This window comes from Eubalaena glacialis, chromosome 13, assembly GCF_028564815.1.
Source record: "Eubalaena glacialis isolate mEubGla1 chromosome 13, mEubGla1.1.hap2.+ XY, whole genome shotgun sequence".
Classification (NCBI taxonomy): domain Eukaryota; kingdom Metazoa; phylum Chordata; class Mammalia; order Artiodactyla; family Balaenidae; genus Eubalaena; species Eubalaena glacialis.
In genome coordinates, this window is record NC_083728.1 from 11,415,364 (window position 1) to 11,420,963 (window position 5,600).

Below are 5,600 nucleotides of genomic sequence, written 5' to 3' on the forward strand. Positions count from 1 at the left end.
CCTGCCACCGTTTGGACATCTGTCTTCTCTCCAGGGACCCAGTGCTATTCAAACGGGAGTACTGAAGGACCCGTTTTTCAAAACTTTCCCAATTGTCACGGATGGACGCTTTTGTAAAAATAGAATAAAAATGAACTACCAGGGAGTTCCCTGGTGGCTCAGTGGTTAAGAATCCACCTGCCAATGCAGGGGACACGGGTTCGAGCCCTGGTCCGGGAAGATCCCACATGCCGCGGAGCAACTAAGCCCGTGAGCCACAACTACTGAAGCCCGCGCGCCTGGAGCCCGTGCTCCGCAACAAGAGAAGCCACCGCAATGAGAAGCCCGTGCACCGCAATGAAGAGTAGCCTCCGCTCGCGGCAACTAGAGAAAGCCCACGTGCAGCAACAAAGACACAACTCAGCCAAAAATAAATAAATAAATAAATAAATAATTTAAAAATATATATTTAAAATAAATAAATAAAAGTCAAGCATTTTGTGATAGCCCTTATATGTGGAATCTAAAAAGTACAACAAACTAGTGATTATCATATAAAAGAAGCAGACTCACAGATATAGGGAACAAAGTAGTGGTTACCAGTGGGGAGGGTAGGGAGGGGCAATATAGGGGACGGAGAGTGGGAGGTACAAACTAACAGGTATAAGATAGGCTCAAGGATGTATTGTACAACACGGGGAATAGAGCCAATATTTTGTAATAAGTGTAAATGGAAAGTAACCTTTAAAAATTGTATAAAAATAAAAATTTTTTAAAAGTCAAGCATTTTTTAGGGGGAAAAAGTCTCCCTTTTACCCTGCCTTCTAGGTCTTTTATTATACACACACAAATACAGCAATGGGCTCAGACCATACCACAAATTTAAAATATATATTTTTTTACAAATCTTGCTTTCTTCATTCAACAACATATCATGGTGATACTTCCACTTACATACCATCCCCGTTCCTTTTTCCTGGCTGTATTTAGGCTGTGTATAGGTAAGCCATGACTTATTTAGGCAGTCTTGTGATGGTGGACGTTTAGGTCATGATTACTCAGAGTGTTGCAGTGAACATCCTGTGTGTACGTCCTGTGCACTGATGTGTGTATTTCTCTAGGATAGATTCCAACAAATCCATCAGTGGGTGTGCACATTTGAAATGTAGGTACTGCCAAGATTGTCCTCCTGAAAGATAGGACCCGTCATCATCAGATTTCAGAGTTGGAAAATGTGCTGTTGAAGTTGTCCCTCCTTTTGCCAATCAAAAGGCTGAAAGGGGGAAGAGTTTGATCTAGGTCACATGTGACTTAAGAGAGAGCCAAGAACACAGCCTCCTGACTCTCTTTCCAGTGAGGTTCCAGGTTTTTATCAACTTCTAACAGCCCAATGGCCATTTACCTTGATTGGGGGCGTGTCCTGCGCAGAACTAGGAATGAAAGCTTTGAATAATTATGTTCATGTCAAATTTGAACCCCGGTCCTTAAGATTGTGTCTTAAGTCCCTTAAGAAAGGGACTGTGGGGACTTCCCTGGAAGTCCAGTGGTTAAGACTGCACTTCCAGTGCAGGGGATGTGGGTTCGACCCTTGGTTGGGGAACTAAGATCCTGCCTGCGTGCCGCTCAGTGAGGCCAAAGAATAAATTAAGAAAAAAAAAAAAAAGAAAGAAAGGGGCTGTGACTTGGGGTGCCTTTGCAGCCCCTCTAGGAGGAACATCTGATTCCCATTTGACCAAATCACCCTTGTCATGCATGGGGACAGAACTTGGCCTCCAAGCTTAGCTCTGCTCTGACTTTGTGATTTGGGGCATGGTACCTAGGCCTCTCTGTGCCTCAGTTTCCCCATCTTGGAAGGAGTAAACCCTCTCACAGAGTAATCGTGATGACAAAATCAGAATAATGTATGGAAAAGGCTTGGGAGGCTCCCACGAAATGTTGGTTTCCTCCTCCTCTCCTTGTATCCTTCTCTTGTGGAGTTTAAAAGGATCGGGATTTGCGGTTGAGGCATCCAACAGAGGGCACTCACTGTCTGAGCTGGAAGTGGGATTCTTCTCCGCACAGAGACGAGCATTAGTAAGACGCTCCAGTGGTGCTAATTTATTCCCAGAGTTTAGATTTAATTAAGGTCAGAGTCATTTTTACTTATCATTGCTGAGTTGTTCTGAAGAGGTTATTTAAGGACTAGGAGTGGCCACATCCCCAAATTCCACGGACACTCCCTTTAATCTAATGCCTCTCTGAACTCCCCGTTTCCTAAATATCATCATCTGTCTTCACTTCTCTGTCTTCCGTGTAACCCATCTCTGTTAACGGCATCACTATCTCTTGGGCCATCTAGGACCATAACTTTATTTTGGACTCTCTGTCTCCCTCATTCCCTGTATCCCTGATTCAAAATATCTAACACACTGGTCCTTCTCTGTTGCCATGCAGCAGCGCCCGGGGGGCAGACCTTCACGACCTCCTGCCAGGACCACACTCCACATCCAGACAGGTCTGGGAAGCCTCAATCTGAGTGCTGCAGCCAGAGCTGTCTGATCCGCCTCTCTGGAGCCGGGGGGGACTGGGTGACCCCCATCCCCTCCATTAGCATAACATTCAGGGCTGGGCAGGGCCCGGTGGCCCCAACCCTCACCTTCGGCTGCCATTTATGGAGAGCTGACTGTAAAGCTAAGGCGTTTATAGGCCTGGTGTCATTTAATTCTCAGGAGATAGGAAATATTATTATCCCCTGTTTATGGACAAGGAAACTGGGAGCCAGCAGAGTGTAGAGACTTGCTAAAGGTCACAAAGCCAGGAAGTGGTGATGCTGGGATTTCAAGCCCTATGTGTCTTAACTATGTTTCCCAACAGTGGTCCTAATACTGCCCAGGGGTGTGTTAAGAGAGTCCCTTGGGAATTCCCTGGCAGTCCAGTGGTTAAGATTCTGTGCTCTCACTGCTAAGGGCCTGGGTTCAATCCCTGGTCGGGGGACTAAGATCTCACAAGCCACGTGGCAAGGTCAAAAAAATAAAGAATAAAATAAAAGGGTACCTTGAAATGTCAAAAATGGCAATGGTTCCTGGCTAATTTCTACTTTAAAAAGATGAGTGGAGTCATTATTTTTTAATTTCCCTTAAAACACCTGGCAATGTAGGACTTTTGTTCGCCCAGTGAGTCCAGGAAAAAATGAGCCTGAGTGTGACTCGGCCACTTGCTTTTTTTTTTTAATTTAATTTAATTTATTTATTTTTATACAGCACGTTCTTATTAGTGATCTATTTTATACATATTAGTGTGTACATGTCAATCCCAATCTCCCAGTTCATCCCACAGCCACCCCACCCCCCTTTTCCCCCCTTGTTGGCCACTTGCTTGGTTTCAGTAACACATCTTGAGGACCGTGCGGTTACACAGTATTAAATTGCTTTAATTCTTAGACTATATTGCCTCATTTATACCCTAGCAGAACCTTGCTGTTGTAATCTGATAAATTAATGAAAAGCCATGTTACTGAAAAACCAACATTAAAAAGAAAAATTTAGCAATGATTCTATACACATCTGTACTTTCTTAGTGGAGCAGTGCTTACAAATTAAAACCTGAAAAAATCTCTCCTCACCTCTTAGAAACAAACACAAAAATTTTAAAAAAAAGAAAAAAACTTTGAAAAACACAAAATGCAAAGATTTCAAGAGAAGTAAAGTTCAGCAACAGGTGGCTGTTAGGACCATGGTCCTTTGACTAGAAAATAAGCTTCATGAAGTCAGGGACCATGTCTTTTACTGCTGGGTGACCAGTTCCCGGCACATAGGAGACTGTCAGGGAATGTTTGTTGAGTGAATGAACGTCCATGATACGGTTGCACCCAGGATAAAATGTAAATTTCCGAACTTGGTCCCTTTAGAAAGAACTGAACAATGACCAAGATTTTCTGCTCTTTATAGTTTGTGGTACTCTCATCATTGTCTCATTTGATCCTTACAATCACCTGTGCAGTAGTGTTTTCAGAAGTGGCTGGGAGAGGTGAAATACTGGGTTCAAGGTCCCCCAATAAGGGAGAGGGGTCAGGTCTTTTGAGTCTAAATCCAATTCTCTTCCCACTATCCTCCACACTCAGCAGTTCGAAGGAGATCAGATATTGGTGACTAAATTAAGCAAGGTTTAGATTCCTCCTCTGTGGAGTGGAAGCTTTGATTGGCATCCATGTCTACTCTGTCCTTGGACCTCTCTCTTCTATGACTCCTTCCCCCAGTGACGTCACCTAATGTCATGGCTTTAAATACCACCTATGTGCTGATGGCCTTCACACGGATATCTCCTGCCCCAAACTCTCTCCTGAACTCCTTATATGTGTACTTAGTTTCCTCCTTGGCTCCATTATTTATGTCTACTAGGCATCTCACACTAACATGGTCCAAACTGAACTCTTTATCTCTCCACTCCCCTTCTCATCAAGAATCTTCTTCTATCTCAGCAGATGGCAGCCCCATTCTTGAACTTGTGTCTTCCAGATGACTTCCATTGGCATTATCCTTGACTCCTCTGCTTCTCTCACACCCCATATCCAGTCCTACTGACTTGATCGCCAAAATATATCCAGTATCCAACTGCTTCTCACCACCTCCATACCGTCTACCCTAGACCAAGTCACTGTCATCTCTCGCTTGGACTATTGCAGTAGCCTCCAATCTGGTTTCTCTGCTTCTGCCCCTGCTTCTCTACAGTCTATTTTCTATACTAAGCCAGAAGGATCCCAGAAGTCCTAGGATCACTCTTGCTCCTCAAACAGGCTCGCTCTGATTGTCCCAGATTGCACAAATACTCAGGTGGAAAGCAAGCTGGTGGCTACACTGTCCCAATTCATTTTCCTCCCTTTTAGAAGTCTCATCCATCTCCAACTAGGTCTGTTGGCACTGGATCTTAAATTCTGATAATTGTATCTTATATCCCTGTCACCTCCCTCCTGCCCCACCTCTTTCCCTTTAAAAATATTTCAAGACTTTCTCTATGGCTGTTAAAACCATAAGGTAAAGATTTAAGTATATATTTAAAAATGCATTACATAAAAGAACTGATTATATCTCAACAACTGGAATCCAAACAGAATGAAACAAAAATTCAGCAAATATGTATTTGTTCTTGTTACTTATTGCTCAGAGCAAAGCCAGGGAGTTTAAGTGGCAGAAAGAACACACGTCTTCTGTTTAATATTAGGCAGCTGTCATCACCCCCTTGATACAGCGTTCACAGGTTATGGTTTGTCTGGCACTGAAATATACACACCCTACCTCCCTACATAGAGGTGTCAGGAGTCTTCAGTCATCTCCTATGCTATGGTGGATTACATTTTCCAAACAATGAGCACAATTTCTCCCTTAAGGAAACTTGTTATCGAAAGATTCGAGGGATTGGAATGTGTAATACAAAACAGACATGCAGAGAAGAATGAGTTTTATGGCGCAGGAAGAGAAGAACTGACTTTATTGGCTATAAAATAAAGTCCACATGCTACAAGTTGGCCTGAACCCACCTTGTGCATCATTTATTTCAAATCGACCTGAGGTTAAAAACCAGTCAGCCCTTTCATAGCTGGGGGCCTTTAGGGATAAGCCCCTTAGACCTCTCTTAGATAAGCCCCT